This window comes from Hemitrygon akajei, unplaced genomic scaffold (genome assembly GCF_048418815.1).
Source record: "Hemitrygon akajei unplaced genomic scaffold, sHemAka1.3 Scf000077, whole genome shotgun sequence".
Taxonomy (NCBI): Eukaryota; Metazoa; Chordata; class Chondrichthyes; order Myliobatiformes; family Dasyatidae; genus Hemitrygon; species Hemitrygon akajei.
In genome coordinates, this window is record NW_027331963.1 from 362,934 (window position 1) to 383,484 (window position 20,551).

Below are 20,551 nucleotides of genomic sequence, written 5' to 3' on the forward strand. Positions count from 1 at the left end.
CGGACATGCTAAATTAATGATGGTGCCACTACACGGCATTGATTTCAAAATTCCACACCCTTCTCCAACCTGAAATAAACTAGACTGAACCCCTTTGTCACCACTGAGAGTATCTGTTTCTTTCAAGATTACATACAAATTGGTCACTTCTTCTAAACAAATGGGAATTGCTGAAGGTCTTGTGTCTTCTTCCCTTAATGTTGCTGCCTCACAGCAAAAGTAACCCTCTCACAGTGTCAGAATCAGTGATTAAATCCGGCCCCAAACACTGTGTTTTAATCCCTGCACATGTGATCACATCTCCCCTGCATCTGACATTTCAAATAGACTTTTCTGATTCGGTCTGAAGGTTATGGCACATTCAACTCGTTCTCAGAGCTGACAAACCATGTCTTCCCACAGCCAGTTCCACCTGTTGGTGTGTCCTCTTTCATCCACCTCCAGGAAAGCTGAATTTCCATAAGACCTCTTGCCAATCAGGCACCGATTTATCCATGCTAGAATCTTTCCTGCAGTACCATGGACTCGTAGCTTGTTAAGCAGCCTCAAGTATAGGCCTATGACATAGGCCTTTCAAAAATCCATGTACACAATATCAACCGATTCACCTTTGTCTGTCCTGCTTGATAATTCTTCAAAGAATTCCTAATGATTCGTCAGACAAGATATTCCCTTCAGGAAACCATACTGACTATAGCTTATTTTATCATGTGTTTCCAAGTACCCTGAGACCTCATCCTTAGTAATGGATTCCAACATCGTCCCAATCACGGAGGTCAGGCTGACTGGCCTACAGCTGTCTTTCTTCCGCCTCTCCCCCTACTTGAAGAGTGGAGTGACATTTGCAATTTTCCAGTCTTCCGGAATCTTTCCTGAATCTAGTGACTCTGAAAGGTCTTTAATGCCTCCAAAGTCTCTTCAGCCTCTACTTTCAGAACTCTGATGTGTACACCATCCAGTCCGAGTATCGTATCTACCTTCAGACCTTTCAGTTTCCCAAGACCTTTCTGTCTAGTTATGCAATTCATGACCCGACACCTGGAACTTCCACCAGACGCAAAATACTTATTCAGTTCTTCCGCTGTTTTGTTGTCCCCCATTGCTACCTCTCCAGCATCATTTTCCAGCTGGTCAATATTGACTCTCGCCTCTCTTTTACACTTGATATATCTGAAGAAGCTTTTGCAATCCTCTTTAATATTATTGTCAAGCTAACTTTCATATTCCATCTTTATCTTCTTAGTGTCTTTTTTCAGTTGCCTTCTGTTGGTTCTAAAAAGAACCCAATCCTCTAACTTCCCACTACTGTTTTCTCTGTTGTATGCTCTCTCTTTGACTCTTATGTTGGCTTTGACTGCTCTTGTTAGACACGTTTGTGTTATCTTTATTTTAGAATATTTCTTCTTCTTTGGGATGTATATAACCCGTGCTTTTTGAATTGCTTCCAGAAATTCCAGCCATTGCTGCTCTGTCGTTATCCCTGCTGAGTTCTGTACCAATCCATTCCAGCCAACACCCCTCTTATGCCTCTGTAATTCCATTTACTACACCGAAGCACTCATACATCAGACTTTAGACTCTCCTTTTCATGTCTCATGATGAATTCAATCATATTATGATCACTTTCCCCTCAGGGTTCTTTTACCTGAAGTTCTCCAATCAATTCTGGTTCATTGCACAACACCCAGTCCAGAAAAGCTGATCCCCCGACTGGGCTTAATCCATGAACTGCTCTAAAAAGCCATCATGTCGGCATTCTAGAAATTTCCCTTTCTGGGATCCAGCACCAACCTCTTTTCTAATCTACCTGCATATGGAAATCTTCCATGGCTATTGTAACATTGTTGCCTTGGCATGCATTTTCTATCTCCCTTTGTAATTTGTAGACCACATTGTTACTACTGTTTGGGGGCCTGTATTTAACTCCCATCCTGGTCTTTTTACACTTGCAGTTTCTTAGATCTATCCACAATGTTTCAACACCTTCTAACTCTATGTCACCTCTTTCTGATGATATAATTTCCTTTTTGTACCAACAGAACAATGCCTTCCTGCCTGTCCTTAGGCATTCAGCTCCCAGCTACTGTATATCATTCAGCCATGATTCAGTGATGCCTACAACATCATACTAGCCAATCTGCAACTGTGTTGCAAGTTCATCCACCTTATTCCCTATGCTGCGCACATTCAGATACAACACTTTCACACCTGTATTCACTCTTTTCGATTTTTTTCACCTTTTACATTGAAACTCATCCTGTTAACTGCAATTATGCCCTATCTACAGCTCTTCCTCACTTCATATTGCCACTGTTTGTAAACCAGCTACTCAGCTTGAGCACTATTATCCGCTATTCCTACGATACTTCTTGCATTGTAATTTACTCTAGTTACACCTTGCTTAATCTTTTGAATTTTAATTGCGTCTGTCTTCCCGACATCTCTCTCCACAGCCTTTCCACTAACTGTTCTGGCACTCGGGTTCCCATTCCCCTGCAACTCCAGTTTAAACTCATACGAAGCAGAATTAACAGACCTTCCCACTAGGATATTATTCCCCTTCCCATTCAGGTGCAAATCGTCTCTTCTGTATAGGTCCCACCTTCCCTGGAAGAGAGCTCAATGATCCAGAAATCTTATGCCAACCCTCGTACATGAACTCCTTTTCACATATTAAACTGCATAGACTTCCTGTTTCTGGCCTCACTAGCACATGCCACGGGTTGCAAGCCTGAGATCACAGCCCTGGAGTTATTGCCCTTTAACTTAGCACCTAGCTTCTCAGTTCAAACGATTGCTTATCACCATTGCAAAGGAAACCCCATCACAGTCCCTCTCCCTGTCTGACCTGGGCAGCTCCGGGTGACCTCCGGGCTCACTCTCTTCCTGAAGCCTGTGAGATCATTAAAAAAACAGCAACCAAAGCAATCTATGAAACAGCTCCCGCACTGGTGACCATGCTTTCCCAGTTAAAGCACACTCTTCTTATCCACTACCCTATTCCCTTTCCCTTTGCAAACTTCAGAGTAGCCATCAGGTCTGAATCCACAGTAGGGACCTTTATATCTCACAAAAGGCTCTACAAACAAGTGTCCTCCTCTGATGCGGAGGTCACTGACATCCCAGTTGTCCCCAGATTCTGGGGTTCTGCAGCAAACAAAATGTTGAAAAGCAGATTAGACAGTAACTATTATGAAGATAGAATTGTTGCTTCCTGAAAGGACACATATACTGTGAGATCCAATCGACCATATCCTCTTTAGTTTAAACCGTAATTTGCCCTGGGATCCATCTTCCCCGGGTGATCGAACTACCAATCATCCCACTTTCTCCCAACAGCCCACCACCACCCCGACCTTCTACGGACCCACAGACTTCCCACACTCACCCCACACCCACCCCACACCCACACGCCCACTCATTAACTCTACCTACTCACAGACAGATCCGATTTACCTGAAACCCCTCCCAGCTTGGGGAACCGCAAGTAACCCACAACCTGTGCTCGGGCGCAAAGCTAAATCTGTTCTGCCACATAGTAAGAAAGATATCAAGACTGAAGAGCGTGCAGAAGAGGTTTACCAGGATGTTTCCTGGAGTTCAATGCGGTAACACGGGGTGGTGAAGAGTTGTTTATTACGTCGTCCTTTAATAGTCAGGGTACTGAGTGCAGGAGTTAGGTCATTATTTTATTTATTTTTTATTGATATACAGCAAGCCGCGCTGCCCATTAGGTCCATCAATTTGATCCTAGTCTTGTCACAGGACAATTTACAATGACGAATTAACCAGCCCACTGGTACGTCTTCTGACTGTGGAAGGCGGGGGTGGAGAACAGCCGGATCATCTGGAGGAAACCCATGCGATCACGGTGAGAACCTACAAACTTTTACAGGCTGTGGTGGGAATTGCAACCGGGTCGTTCCAACTGTAAATAGTTGTGTTAACCACTATGGTGCCATTGTATAAGTCGTTGGTGAGACAGTGTTTGCAGTGTATAGTTCTAGCTGCTATATGTTTGAAAAGGCTTGGTTAAAGTGGAAAGAGTGCAGAGATTTGTGAGTGTGTTGTCAGGGCCAGAAATCCTCTGTTCTGGGGAGAAGATGGTCACTCCATGGAATGTAGGAGACTGAGCAGTGACTTTACAAAAGCTTTTTAAATTATGAAGGGCAAGTAACAGACTCACTGTTTTATTTGTGTAATTCAGCCCATCGCCAGCAGGAGGTGCTGTCTTCAACCCGGACGGCAGACAAGCAAACGACAATCAACCAGCGACAGTCACAGTCAGAATGGACACAGGTATGTTCACTGGGCTCTTTCTCATTAAAACTCTGTCATCATGCTACACGTGTAGTTAAATCATCTGTAGTTCAGTGGGATAAACTTGGGCGATAAAGGGCAGAGTGAAACTACCTTCAAACAGGGCATTGATCTAACTGGTAAAGCAACCTTGAGCACTGGAACAATTCACCAGCTCCAGCGCAGGGACCTAACAAGGGGAATGTTCGAATCACTCCGCTGACCATGCAAATCTTCACCTGAGTGAAAGGAGAAGGAGCTCTTGAATAAGGTGGGCGTGGGTGAAACTCAGACAGGAATACAACAGCGTCCAGGGAACAGACAGAATTTCTGTCAGTATTTGGTATGTCCTGATCTGGGAAATCCCTCCAACAGCCAGTGAGAGAAACAGAGTTGTTTTCTCTTTTGGAAGGGCAGTGGTGAATTCTCCCCAGATTTCCGGGTTGTTGCTCAATGGAGGTGAGGGGCGTTCCCAGTGTCTGTTTTCTGTGGCCGATTTAAGGAATGCTACATTGTGGGAGAACGGGCTGGGTGCGGGAGACAGTGAACAGGAGAAATTTTACACTGGAAATCTGAGTGGGCTACCGAGACAATGAATGTCCTTGGTGAATAACAGTAAAGCAAAACAAGAGGGTAAGTAGAGATGGCAATGCACACAATGGTAGAGGAGCTCAGCAGGTCAGGCAGCACCTGTAGAGGGAAATGAACAATCGACGTTGCGGGTTGAGGAATATTAAGCAGAGACTTTGTACATTGATTTCAGTGTTGTTTTGGTCACATAAAATAGAGTCAGGATTGAAGGAGCATTCTTCTGAATGAAGGTCTGTGACCAGTAGTCTTCAGAAGGATCACTGTCTCATTATGCATTGTGTGCGATGTAAATAACTTAATGAATCACATAGGTGGACTGATTCGATGATTACAGACTGTGGTTGTGTAAATTTGGGAATGTTGTCAAAATGTTCAGCATCCAATTAGAAATATGAACAGAGAGTCACCAAGTACAGTTAATTCGGGCAAATGTGAGGAGCTGCACCTTGGGAGGTCAAGTTCAGGAGCTATGGGTGCAGTGAATGCTGGGAGCTTTAGGAAGGCTGATCTACAGACGGGTCTTGTGATGGATATGCATAGATCCCTGAAAATGACAACACTGTGATGGATGTGCTAACGACAAGTTGATGTGTGAGAATGTAATTTTTAAAGTTGTGCTGTAACTGGATGAACTTTGGGTAAGAGACAATTTCAGTATTGTGCAAAGAACTGGTAACCACATCACAAGAATGATGTGGAGGCACTGGAGAGGGTGCAGACAGGTTTCAACACGATTACAGAATATATTTGGTTACCCAGATTACAGAATATTGGCTTCCGGGAGAGGTTGGTCAAGCTTGGATTACTCTTTCTGGAGCGTCAGAGACGCTCAGAGAATTCATACATTTATGAGAGGCAGAGCGAAGTACGATAGTCTGTGACTCAGTGCAGATATGAAGCACTGGAGTGAATAGGTTTAAGGTTAGAGGGAAAAGTTTAGAGGGGATTTAGGATTCATATTTTCCACAGAGAGTGATCGGTGTCTGGAATGAGCTGCCGAGGGAGGGACTGGAAACAGATACTCAGCAGCATCTGAGAGGCATTTGAACTCATGAGTAGGCCGGGAATGGAGGGATATTCAGCATGTTGCTGAAGATGGGAATGGTTTAAATTAGCATCGTGTCCGCATAGACATAGTACATCTACTATTATATGTTCTGTGTCTGACTACAGATCTGAACTCCGCCATCTCCGCCTTCCTGTCAAATTGTGATGATCACCAACTGTTCCTGCTGATGAGATTCAACATGGAGCGACTGGAGCTGGCGATTCAGGAGGGTGTGGAGGGAGTCGGCTTCATGTTAACACATGGTCATCAGTTCACTGGGCAAGAATATCAGGTTAGTGGAAGAAACATAGATTGACTGTAGATTCTACTGAATCAATCACAGACCGACAGAACCAATGTAACGGCACCTCTGGTGTATGAAAATCCTGTAATGCTTGTGGTCAACATGAAGAAAAGTGCTTTCATTTGCAGAAACCTTGAACTTTTATTAACCAATACAAGTCTCTATCCAGATTTCTGAACACATTTACTTTCAGACAGGTTAAGACACAGACAATAATTGATAGGTGAATTTAGTGATATGACACTTGACGGACATTGCAAGTGGACAGGGAACCACTTTACACCAGTCAGTCTGACATCACATCATTGTCCGAATGCTCGACCTTAATGGCCATCATCAGACTCTCTTGATTACCCCCCGGGTTTCTCACAAATCAAATATAAATTGACTTACATCGCAGCTCATTCCTCGAGTCTACCTTCAACCCCATCATCAATTGAACAGGCAGTACTGAATATTTTCTCTCTTTTCAACTACTGACCCTCTTGCATTTGATCAAGTATCCCAACATGCCTCATGGTTCAGTTTCTTGTGTTTCTTGTGACTGTTCCATTTAGAGTTTGTAATTACCAAAGCATATACTGTTAACACTGGGAACTACAAAATAATATAATTGAAAATTGTCCAAGCATCTGCAGCTAACATGGAATTACATAGTGATGTAGCAGAGTTTTAACACTTTACTTGAGATGAAAGATACAGAGACTCTCTGGACTCAGTTCGCAGCGAGAACCTTTATTGTCGTGATGATCACGGAGAGCCGACCCTCACGGTGGAGCGGCAGACTCTAACCAGACGTGTATGCGAGCTGACCTTTTATACAGAGAGATAGATAGTTTGTCATACAGAGAGGTGATTATATCTTATGCTATGTCTAGTCTGCGGTTTTAACTGGAACAAGCTGCGCTTAGCCTTGAAGCGGGAACTCAGGCTGCGGTTGAGAACTAATCTAAATATGTTGCAGTTCTCATAAGAACATTGCTCTGCAGAAGTGAGGTGTTAACAGACTTGACAGCAAGTCAAGTGCTGCAAAGGGCTTCTGGCAGACATCAAAGAGGAGCGGCAAAATGCAGTATTTTCACCACCACACATAGAAAAGCCTTTCTAATTGTCCTCGTCTTACTGGGACACATTCACCTATTGCTCACCAGACTGAATTTTAGTGAAGAGCCTCACATTATCCCTAACCCTAACATTCCACATGAGACAGCTGACAATTTTAATCCAAACTTCCTTCTCTGCATTACTACCATTTGACTTTGGTCTCTCTGACAAGCACAAAAGTCCTGCAATTGCTGTCTGCTCCTCACTGCCAGTTCTCAGCTGCAGGCTGACACTGGATCCCTCAGGGAGCCTGGCAGTTAATTGTGAACCTGCTGCGGTTCACCAGCAATTACCCTAGGGAAAATCAACAGTGACCCTGCCATAGTTTGACCTAGACATAGTCATCAAACTCTACAGTACAGCAACAGGCTATTCAGCCCATCAGCTCCACACTGACCTATTACATGCCTAGTCGCATTGATCTGCACACAGACTAGAGACATCCATACCCGTCTCATTCATGAAATTATCCGAATTGTTTTTAAATGGTCAAATCGAATGCACTTATATCACTTCCAATGGCAATTCATTCCAATGGCAATTCACTAGCCTCTGAGTGAAGAAGTTCTCCCTCAAATTTTCTTTCATCTTTCATCCTTAATCCATGACCTCTAATTCTAGGAATTTACCCTCCCTAATCTGCCTCAAGACAGCAAACACCTCCTCCTCCGTAATCTGTATAGGAGTCCATGACCTCACTGCCGTTTTGCCTCATTCTAAAGACTCTGTACATCTCTCAAGTAAATGTAAATGCAAACAATCCATTTAAAATATCCCACACCTTTTTCAGCTTTATGCATAAAGACCCACTCTGAACTTCAAGAGGACCAATTTAGTACATTGGTATATTTTTTGTTTTAAATATATTTCTGTCTTTCTTTTTAAATCTTTTTTATTGATTTTCAAACAAAACAAAGTAACATTAGAAATACCGAGCTTGGCAATACAAAGTTAATAGAGCAGTATATACATGTATAAACTATTGATAACACAAATGTACCAAACCTCCCAAACTCATCCTGTATTTACATAGTAGAAAGAAAACCCCCAAATTGAAAAATAATAATAAAAAAACTATCTTGCAAACTAAACTAAAAAAAAATCTGGACTATTACATTATAATGAATATAAACAGCAGTGTCAATAACTCTGCCCCTCTATCCAAATATTTAAAGATAATAAAAGAGGTTCGGGAAAGGTTGATTTAGCTCATAAGAAAGTGTTGAATAAATGGACTCCAGGTTTCTTCAAATTTAAGTGAAGGGTCAAAAATAACACTTCTGATTTTCTCTAAATTTTAACAAGATATGGTTCGGGAGAGCCATTGGAATGTAGTTGGAGGATTAATCTCTTTCCTGTTCAATCGAATGGATCTTCTAGCCATTAATGTAACAAATGCAATCATCTAACGAGCTGATGGGAATAAATAGCTATTATCCACCATTGGCAAGACAAAAATTGCAGTAATAGAGTGGGGATGTAAATTAATACTCAAAACTGTTGCGATAATACCAAAACTATCTTTCCAATATATCTCCAATAGAGGACAAGACCAGAACATGTGATTCAAAGAAGCTACTTCAGAATGGCATTTATCACAGATAGGATTAATGTGGGAGTTAAAACGAGCAAGTTTGTCCTCAGACATATAGGCACTATGCACCACCTTAAATTGTATCAACACGTATTTAGCACATATAAAGGAAGAATTAACTAAATGTAAAATTTTCTCCCATTTCTCTGTAAGTAAGGGAAGCTGAAGTTCTGTTTTCCATTCATTCTTAATTTTATCTGATATACCTGGCTGTATTTTCATGATCATACCATAAATGGTTGCTATTAAACCCTACTCATAATGGTTTAAACATTTTTTTTGTTCCGTGATATCAGTTGGGTATGAGTTCAGAAAAATCTGTAACATATTATTGAAAAATATTTCTAATTTGTAAGTATCTAAAAAATTGGATCTGGGTAAATGATATTTATTAGACAACTGTTCAAAAGACATGGAACAGTTACCCTTGAATAAGTCACGAAAACATATTATACCCTTCGTTTTCCATATCAAAAAGGCTTGGTCCATACAGAGGGTTTGAAAAAGAAGTTAGATATAATAGGGTTAGATAAAATAAACTTATTCAAACCGAAAAATTTATGAAATTGAAACCATATTCGTAATGTATATTTAATTATTGGATTAACCATTTGTTTATCCAATTTAGAAAGAATAAAGGGAAGCCAGGTCCCTAAAATCGAAACCAATGAGAAACCTTGTACAGATTTACATTCGTTTGTCTATTTTCGTCTCTGTATTGCCACCAAGTACTGTGTCCAAAATATTAAATATCTAATATTAATTGCCAAATAGTAAAATCTTAAATTTGGCAATGCCAAACCACCTTCCTTTTTAGACTTATGCGAATATTTTTTGCTTAATCTAGGATTTTTATTCTGCCATATATATGAAGTAATTTTAGAGTCAACAATGTCAAAAAGGATTTAGAAATAAATATTGGTAACGCTTGAAATAAGTATAAAAATTTAGGTAAAATAATCATCCTAACAGCATTGATTCGACCAATCAATGATAGAGACAATGGGGACGATTTAGTAAACAATTATTTAACCTGATCAATTAAAGTTAAAACATTCACCTTAAATAAGAATCTTAAATAACTTTCTTAGTAATTTGAACACCCAAATAAGTAAAGTTGTCTCTGACCAATTTAAATAGTAAATGTTTGTAATTTGGAACTTGCATATTTAACGGGAATAGTTCACTCTTATTAAGATTCAGTTTATAACCATAAAAGCGACTAAACTGAGCAAGCAAACATAAAACTGCAGGAATGGATCTCTCTGGATTGTAAATATATCAATCAACAATCAATCAACAAATCATCTACGTATGATGATAGCTTAAATGTCTCTTTTCCACGGGTAATACCAGAAAGGTTAGGTGAATCACGAATTGCAATAGCTAAAGTTTCCAAAGCAATGTCAAATAGTAAAGGACTAAGAGGGCAGCCTTGCCTAATAACATGAAACAATTGAAAAAAGAGAGATATTTAATTATTGATTAAAGCCAAAGGAATATGATATATTAATGTAACCCCTGGGTCGCCTCAGGCATCGCTCAAACTCATTCTAGTCTAGGGGGAGTGGCCTTCGGCCCCGCCAAACTGGGTAATCAGCTGGTGTGGATGCTGTGTGATGTCCCCGCCTCGCCCAAAAAACAGACAGTACACCTTATGCGATTAAATGAGTACAATTTATAAAGAATACTATAACTAGCGATTACTAACGATACAGTATACATGAATAAGAGAAAAAAAAAGAAAAGGCGCCAAACTTATCAAAGTCCAAACCACTTCGTGCACAACCGTTGGAGCTCAATTACTGAAGTCTTCTGGCCACCATTCGATCCCCTCCGACTTCCTCGACCCGCCTCCTGGGACCCCCACGGTGGTCGACCAGATGCTCCACACTCCTCTGTCTCCGTCTCCTCTCATCACCGAAACCTTGGGCCAGGGACTCGGGGTCCGTTCTGTCGCCCAGCTTCCAGCATCCCGTCCTCTCTCTCTCACTCCATCGCGCCGACTCCCCAAAATCCCCGCCAACAATCAGTTTACAGCCCCAAACAAGCTTCCAGCACTTATCATAACAAAGACGCTAGCATTCCTACTATTAACACAGGCGCCAGCATTCCTACTTTTAACAAAACAAAGACGCCATTTTGATTACATACACAGTAACAAAGAAAAAGAAACCCACCGTTACACTCTCCCCCCACCAAATAAAAGTCATGTCCTCATGACTATTAGATCACTCGTCACCTTTCCTGCCAACACACCGTAACCCAAGCACAAGCAGTGACATCTCCTCCCCACACAGTAAACCTCACGCCCTGTTCCTTAGGCGCTATATAGGCCAACTATCTGGGCGTTCCCTAACCCTTCTGAGACCTCCGTACCCCCCTCACCTAAACCCTTAGGCTAGGACACAGCTGGGGATACCTTGGGTCCACTACCAACTCCTCTTTCAACCTCTCACTCATGCTCCACACTGCACACAGCTAACCCTCCCCACTACACCTGACTCAGTGGAAGAAGGGCCAAAGGTCTCTTCCTCAATCGAGGGAAAGTCAGCAAAAGGCAGCATGTACCACACATCCAGCACATCAGCCTTTGAATCCGTATTCTTCCTCATTTCTTTAATCAGTAGCTGCTGTTTGATCTTCTCCAAACGGAAACACGTGGCCTGCACTGCTCCTGCAGTCTCTTCAGCCTCCTGCAATTGAGATTATCATCTTCTCTGGCCCCTGGCTCAGCAGTTCTGACTCACACATCCCGGCCATCTCAATCTGGAATGCAGTTACTCCAACAGCTTCTTCCACCCCGACCTGAAAAGCAGCAGTTAAAGATTGGTCAGCCTCCAGTTCAGTATTCACTGCACTTCCCTCCAGCTTTTTTTTTCTCCTCATGACTTCTTCCAGATCAACCTTCAGGTTTTGCACCTCATTTGAACTGTCGATGGTCATCTTCAGGTTCCCTTCAAGCTACCGCTTCCCCTTTCCGAGATTTGTCCGCAATTTCTTCACCTCCGCAAACTCCCTTCTCCAGGCTCTCAGTTTGCTGTGGCCCTCAGTCAGACAACTTTCTTCATTCTCTCCAACTTGTAAGTCTTTCAAATGGTTCCAGATCACTCTCTCCCGTCTCTCAGTCTTCATTTCAAACTTGATTCCGTAGAAACAGACACTCACCAGCTGCGACCTTCGCCAGCCCTGGCACATGTCCAGAAAACACTTTAACTCTGTAGTTCTCAGCCGCTCCTGCAAGGACCTCACTTATATTCTCCTGAGGCAAATCCAAATACCAAGAGATCATCCACATACGTCAAAATTCCAAACGCCTCCACACCCCCATGGTCTTCCACATGCCCTGCAGGAAGGTTGCAAGGGCTCCGGAGATACCCTGTGGTATCTTATCGGACCGGAAGACTCCTAGGGAACTTATAACCGCCGTCTTCTCCTTGTCGGCCTCACTCATCGGGATCTGGCAACATCCACTCCTCAGATCCAGCACCTTAAACCTCTTCGCACCACTCAGATAGGCCATCGCCTCTACGGCCCAATATAATCCACACACACGCTGCCTACGTCTGCCACGCTGTAGGGGCCAGTCGCCGCAACCTCTGCCTCACCGAGGTGTCTTCAGCAGTCAACTCCCCTCCCTGGTTGGTATTTCGCAGCATCCACTAAGAGGGTCTCACCCTCAGATACTCCTCCAGGCCATACCACCACCGGCTCTTGTTTGAATTTGGTATCGGCCCAATGCTGCTACACACGTCCGCACAAGCAGCTCGAAACTCTGGGTGCATCGATAATGCCTCCAAACAGCTCGCACCCGCCTCCTCCGGGAGGCCCCCAAGCGCACCAACAGGATATTGGTTCTCTCCATAACCGAAACGCTGCCCGTCTCAACAGTGTCCGGACACATCAGCATTAACGATTCACGAACCTCAGTCACATCCACATTTGCCTCTAAGAACTCCATTTTCACTGACCAACAACCGCCGTCTTTATAATCACCGGCACTGGTATCCCAAATCTCCAGTGCCCTCAATGTCGTCAAGGGTAAAGGCTTCCAAAAACGGTTATAAAACAAACTGTACAGCAACTTAACCGGTGCCCCGGTGCCGAGGATGGCTTTAACTTGACTTCCATCCATCCGTAACAACACCTGAGTACGTGGTCCCTCTAAGCCTTCAGGAATAAGGTCTGTTCCCTGCGGGAGTTCCTTGGTACATTGCTGGGAACGTGCTCCCCCAGAGACCCCAAGCCGTTCCCCCACTGGGCCTCCTCTAAGTTTCCCGACACCTCTCGGATCAACGGAACAACTGATCCCCTTGACAGATCCCCCTGTCTCCGCAAGCAATTTATCTGCCCTCCTAACCAAAAGGGATACCCTAAAAACTTCCCACCAATCTCCTGCCACGGATATGATAAGCCCCCCAGCTGCGGCATTTGACTTCCAGTCGAACCACACGCATTTTCCCACACTTTCCCAGAACTGGCAGCTGTCACTTCGAGATAATTGCGCCCGATAGTTCTAACAACGCTACCAGCCCGCCTACTCAAACTTTCAACCAATCCCTGTCGCTTTCCCTCAGCCAAGCACTGCCACTCACCCAACAACTGAGAGGTCTGCTCCGCCCACGTCTCCGCCCCTTTAGGGCTGGACATTATTCCAACAACCGGGCGGAGCCCACCATAGCTGAAACATCCCAACCTGTCACTCCTCACTCTCCAAACAGTACGGACAACCCATGGTACCACCACCATTTCGTCAGCGCTAGTCGGAACTCGAACAACGACCTCCGGGCTACCAACAGCAGCCACACCACCCAACACACATGCAGAGATAACCGGCAATCGCACACCCACAAAGGCACACCAGCTCTTCGCCGCAGACACAATTCAAAGAGGGCGATCACACAGCTTCCACAGAAATCAATCCCGGACGAGCATCCCACAATGTAACCCCTGGGTCGCCTCAGGCATCGCTCAAACTCGTTCTAGTCTAGGGGGAGCAGACTTCAGCCCCGCCAAACTGGGTAATCAGCTGGTGTGGATGCTGTGTGATGTCCCTGCCTCGCCCAAAAAACAGACAGTACACCTTATGCGATTAAATGAGTACAATTTATAAAGATTACTATAACTAGCGATTACTAACGATACAGTATATATGAATAAGAGAAAAAAAAGAAAAGGCGCCAAACTTATCAAAGTCCAAACCACTTCGTGCACAACCGTTGGAGCTCAATTACTGAAGTCTTCTGGCCACCATTCGATCCCCTCCGACTTCCTCGACCCGCCTCCTGGGACCCCCACGGTGGTCGACCAGACGCTCCACACTCCTCTGTCTCCGTCTCCTCTCATCACCGAAACCTTGGGCCAGGGACTCGGGGTCCGTTCTGTCGCCCAGCTTCCAGCATCCCGTCCTCTCTCTCTCACTCCATCGCGCCGACTCCCCAAAATCCCCGCCAACAATCAGTTTACAGCCCCAAACAAGCTTCCAGCACTTATCATAACAAAGACGCTAGCATTCCTACTATTAACACAGGCGCCAGCATTCCTACTTTTAACAAAACAAAGACGCCATTTTGATTACATACACAGTAACAAAGAAAAAGAAACCCACCGTTACACTCTCCCCCCACCAAATAAAAGTCATGTCCTCATGACTATTAGATCACTCGTCACCTTTCCTGCCAACACACCGTAACCCAAGCACAAGCAGTGACATCTCCTCCCCACACAGTAAACCTCACGCCCTGTTCCTTAGGCGCTATATAGGCCAACTATCTGGGCGTTCCCTAACCCTTCTGAGACCTCCGTACCCCCCTCACCTAAACCCTTAGGCTAGGACACAGCTGGGGATACCTTGGGTCCACTACCAACTCCTCTTTCAACCTCTCACTCATGCTCCACACTGCACACAGCTAACCCTCCCCACTACACCTGACTCAGTGGAAGAAGGGCCAAAGGTCTCTTCCTCAATCGAGGGAAAGTCAGCAAAAGGCAGCATGTACCACACATCCAGCACATCAGCCTTTGAATCCGTATTCTTCCTCATTTCTTTAATCAGTAGCTGCTGTTTGATCTTCTCCAAACGGAAACACGTGGCCTGCACTGCTCCTGCAGTCTCTTCAGCCTCCTGCAATTGAGATTATCATCTTCTCTGGCCCCTGGCTCAGCAGTTCTGACTCACACATCCCGGCCATCTCAATCTGGAATGCAGTTACTCCAACAGCTTCTTCCACCCCGACCTGAAAAGCAGCAGTTAAAGATTGGTCAGCCTCCAGTTCAGTATTCACTGCACTTCCCTCCAGCTTTTTTTTTCTCCTCATGACTTCTTCCAGATCAACCTTCAGGTTTTGCACCTCATTTGAACTGTCGATGGTCATCTTCAGGTTCCCTTCAAGCTACCGCTTCCCCTTTCCGAGATTTGTCCGCAATTTCTTCACCTCCGCAAACTCCCTTCTCCAGGCTCTCAGTTTGCTGTGGCCCTCAGTCAGACAACTTTCTTCATTCTCTCCAACTTGTAAGTCTTTCAAATGGTTCCAGATCACTCTCTCCCGTCCCTCAGTCTTCATTTCAAACTTGATTCCGTAGAAACAGACACTCACCAGCTGCGACCTTCGCCAGCCCTGGCACATGTCCAGAAAACACTTTAACTCTGTAGTTCTCAGCCGCTCCTGCAAGGACCTCACTTATATTCTCCTGAGGCAAATCCAAATACCAAGAGATCATCCACATACGTCAAAATTCCAAACGCCTCCACACCCCCATGGTCTTCCACATGCCCTGCAGGAAGGTTGCAAGGGCTCCGGAGATACCCTGTGGTATCTTATCGGACCGGAAGACTCCTAGGGAACTTATAACCGCCGTCTTCTCCTTGTCGGCCTCACTCATCGGGATCTGGCAACATCCACTCCTCAGATCCAGCACCTTAAACCTCTTCGCACCACTCAGATAGGCCATCGCCTCTACGGCCCAATATAATCCACACACACGCTGCCTACGTCTGCCACGCTGTAGGGGCCAGTCGCCGCAACCTCTGCCTCACCGAGGTGTCTTCAGCAGTCAACTCCCCTCCCTGGTTGGTATTTCGCAGCATCCACTAAGAGGGTCTCACCCTCAGATACTCCTCCAGGCCATACCACCACCGGCTCTTGTTTGAATTTGGTATCGGCCCAATGCTGCTACACACGTCCGCACAAGCAGCTCGAAACTCTGGGTGCATCGATAATGCCTCCAAACAGCTCGCACCCGCCTCCTCCGGGAGGCCCCCAAGCGCACCAACAGGATATTGGTTCTCTCCATAACCGAAACGCTGCCCGTCTCAACAGTGTCCGGACACATCAGCATTAACGATTCACGAACCTCAGTCACATCCACATTTGCCTCTAAGAACTCCATTTTCACTGACCAACAACCGCCGTCTTTATAATCACCGGCACTGGTATCCCAAATCTCCAGTGCCCTCAATGTCGTCAAGGGTAAAGGCTTCCAAAAACGGTTATAAAACAAACTGTACAGCAACTTAACCGGTGCCCCGGTGCCGAGGATGGCTTTAACTTGACTTCCATCCATCCGTAACAACACCTGAGTACGTGGTCCCTCTAAGCCTTCAGGAATAAGGTCTGTTCCCTGCGGGAGTTCCTTGGTACATTGCTGGGAACGTGCTCCCCCAGAGACCCCAAGCCGTTCCCCCACTGGGCCTCCTCTAAGTTTCCCGACACCTCTCGGATCAACGGAACAACTGATCCCCTTGACAGATCCCCCTGTCTCCGCAAGCAATTTATCTGCCCTCCTAACCAAAAGGGATACCCTAAAAACTTCCCACCAATCTCCTGCCACGGATATGATAAGCCCCCCAGCTGCGGCATTTGACTTCCAGTCGAACCACACGCATTTTCCCACACTTTCCCAGAACTGGCAGCTGTCACTTCGAGATAATTGCGCCCGATAGTTCTAACAACGCTACCAGCCCGCCTACTCAAACTTTCAACCAATCCCTGTCGCTTTCCCTCAGCCAAGCACTGCCACTCACCCAACAACTGAGAGGTCTGCTCCGCCCACGTCTCCGCCCCTTTAGGGCTGGACATTATTCCAACAACCGGGCGGAGCCCACCATAGCTGAAACATCCCAACCTGTCACTCCTCACTCTCCAAACAGTACGGACAACCCATGGTACCACCACCATTTCGTCAGCGCTAGTCGGAACTCGAACAACGACCTCCGGGCTACCAACAGCAGCCACACCACCCAACACACATGCAGAGATAACCGGCAATCGCACACCCACAAAGGCACACCAGCTCTTCGCCGCAGACACAATTCAAAGAGGGCGATCACACAGCTTCCACAGAAATCAATCCCGGACGAGCATCCCACAATGTAACCCCTGGGTCGCCTCAGGCATCGCTCAAACTCGTTCTAGTCTAGGGGGAGCAGACTTCAGCCCCGCCAAACTGGGTAATCAGCTGGTGTGGATGCTGTGTGATGTCCCTGCCTCGCCCAAAAAACAGACAGTACACCTTATGCGATTAAATGAGTACAATTTATAAAGATTACTATAACTAGCGATTACTAACGATACAGTATATATGAATAAGAGAAAAAAAAGAAAAGGCGCCAAACTTATCAAAGTCCAAACCACTTCGTGCACAACCGTTGGAGCTCAATTACTGAAGTCTTCTGGCCACCATTCGATCCCCTCCGACTTCCTCGACCCGCCTCCTGGGACCCCCACGGTGGTCGACCAGACGCTCCACACTCCTCTGTCTCCGTCTCCTCTCATCACCGAAACCTTGGGCCAGGGACTCGGGGTCCGTTCTGTCGCCCAGCTTCCAGCATCCCGTCCTCTCTCTCTCACTCCATCGCGCCGACTCCCCAAAATCCCCGCCAACAATCAGTTTACAGCCCCAAACAAGCTTCCAGCACTTATCATAACAAAGACGCTAGCATTCCTACTATTAACACAGGCGCCAGCATTCCTACTTTTAACAAAACAAAGACGCCATTTTGATTACATACACAGTAACAAAGAAAAAGAAACCCACCGTTACACTCTCCCCCCACCAAATAAAAGTCATGTCCTCATGACTATTAGATCACTCGTCACCTTTCCTGCCAACACACCGTAACCCAAGCACAAGCAGTGACATCTCCTCCCCACACAGTAAACCTCACGCCCTGTTCCTTAGGCGCTATATAGGCCAACTATCTGGGCGTTCCCTAACCCTTCTGAGACCTCCGTACCCCCCTCACCTAAACCCTTAGGCTAGGACACAGCTGGGGATACCTTGGGTCCACTACCAACTCCTCTTTCAACCTCTCACTCATGCTCCACACTGCACACAGCTAACCCTCCCCACTACACCTGACTCAGTGGAAGAAGGGCCAAAGGTCTCTTCCTCAATCGAGGGAAAGTCAGCAAAAGGCAGCATGTACCACACATCCAGCACATCAGCCTTTGAATCCGTATTCTTCCTCATTTCTTTAATCAGTAGCTGCTGTTTGATCTTCTCCAAACGGAAACACGTGGCCTGCACTGCTCCTGCAGTCTCTTCAGCCTCCTGCAATTGAGATTATCATCTTCTCTGGCCCCTGGCTCAGCAGTTCTGACTCACACATCCCGGCCATCTCAATCTGGAATGCAGTTACTCCAACAGCTTCTTCCACCCCGACCTGAAAAGCAGCAGTTAAAGATTGGTCAGCCTCCAGTTCAGTATTCACTGCACTTCCCTCCAGCTTTTTTTTTCTCCTCATGACTTCTTCCAGATCAACCTTCAGGTTTTGCACCTCATTTGAACTGTCGATGGTCATCTTCAGGTTCCCTTCAAGCTACCGCTTCCCCTTTCCGAGATTTGTCCGCAATTTCTTCACCTCCGCAAACTCCCTTCTCCAGGCTCTCAGTTTGCTGTGGCCCTCAGTCAGACAACTTTCTTCATTCTCTCCAACTTGTAAGTCTTTCAAATGGTTCCAGATCACTCTCTCCCGTCTCTCAGTCTTCATTTCAAACTTGATTCCGTAGAAACAGACACTCACCAGCTGCGACCTTCGCCAGCCCTGGCACATGTCCAGAAAACACTTTAACTCTGTAGTTCTCAGCCGCTCCTGCAAGGACCTCACTTATATTCTCCTGAGGCAAATCCAAATACCAAGAGATCATCCACATACGTCAAAATTCCAAACGCCTCCACACCCCCATGATCTTCCACATGCCCTGCAGGAAGGTTGCAAGGGCTCCGGAGATACCCTGTGGTATCTTATCGGACCGGAAGACTCCTAGGGAACTTATAACCGCCGTCTTCTCCTTGTCGGCCTCACTCATCGGGATCTGGCAACATCCACTCCTCAGATCCAGCACCTTAAACCTCTTCGCACCACTCAGATAGGCCATCGCCTCTACGGCCCAATATAATCCACACACACGCTGCCTACGTCTGCCACGCTGTAGGGGCCAGTCGCCGCAACCTCTGCCTCACCGAGGTGTCTTCAGCAGTCAACTCCCCTCCCTGGTTGGTATTTCGCAGCATCCACTAAGAGGGTCTCACCCTCAGATACTCCTCCAGGCCATACCACCACCGGCTCTTGTTTGAATTTGGTATCGGCCCAATGCTGCTACACACGTCCGCACAAGCAGCTCGAAACTCTGGGTGCATCGATAATGCCTCCAAACAGCTCGCACCCGCCTCCTCCGGGAGGCCCCCAAGCGCACCAACAGGATATTGGTTCTCTCCATAACCGAAACGCTGCCCGTCTCAACAGTGTCCGGACACATCAGCATTAACGATTCACGAACCTCAGTCACATCCACATTTGCCTCTAAGAACTCCATTTTCACTGACCAACAACCGCCGTCTTTATAATCACCGGCACTGGTATCCCAAATCTCCAGTGCCCTCAATGTCGTCAAGGGTAAAGGCTTCCAAAAACGGTTATAAAACAAACTGTACAGCAACTTAACCGGTGCCCCGGTGCCGAGGATGGCTTTAACTTGACTTCCATCCATCCGTAACAACACCTGAGTACGTGGTCCCTCTAAGCCTTCAGGAATAAGGTCTGTTCCCTGCGGGAGTTCCTTGGTACATTGCTGGGAACGTGCTCCCCCAGAGACCCCAAGCCGTTCCCCCACTGGGCCTCCTCTAAGTTTCCCGACACCTCTCGGATCAACGGAACAACTGATCCCCTTGACAGATCCCCCTGTCTCCGCAAGCAATTTATCTGCCCTCCTAACCAAAAGGGATACCCTAAAAACTTCCCACCAATCTCCTGCCACGGATATGATAAGCCCCCCAGCTGCGGCATTTGACTTCCAGTCGAACCACACGCATTTTCCCACACTTTCCCAGAACTGGCAGCTGTCACTTCGAGATAATTGCGCCCGATAGTTCTAACAACGCTACCAGCCCGCCTACTCAAACTTTCAACCAATCCCTGTCGCTTTCCCTCAGCCAAGCACTGCCACTCACCCAACAACTGAGAGGTCTGCTCCGCCCACGTCTCCGCCCCTTTAGGGCTGGACATTATTCCAACAACCGGGCGGAGCCCACCATAGCTGAAACATCCCAACCTGTCACTCCTCACTCTCCAAACAGTACGGACAACCCATGGTACCACCACCATTTCGTC

General features: G+C 46.1%; 1 long non-coding RNA gene across 1 annotated transcript in view; it reads left to right on the forward strand.

Moving 5' to 3' along the window:
* Positions 1-6,224, forward strand: part of LOC140722431 (uncharacterized) — a 42,949-nt gene extending 36,725 nt beyond the window's left edge. Inside the window, exons 3-4 of the long non-coding RNA XR_012097613.1 lie at positions 4,208-4,299; positions 6,064-6,224. This is a non-coding gene — a long non-coding RNA (uncharacterized lncRNA). The remainder of the gene's footprint in view (positions 1-4,207; positions 4,300-6,063) is intronic.
* The last annotated feature ends 14,327 nt before the right edge of the window (positions 6,225-20,551 follow it).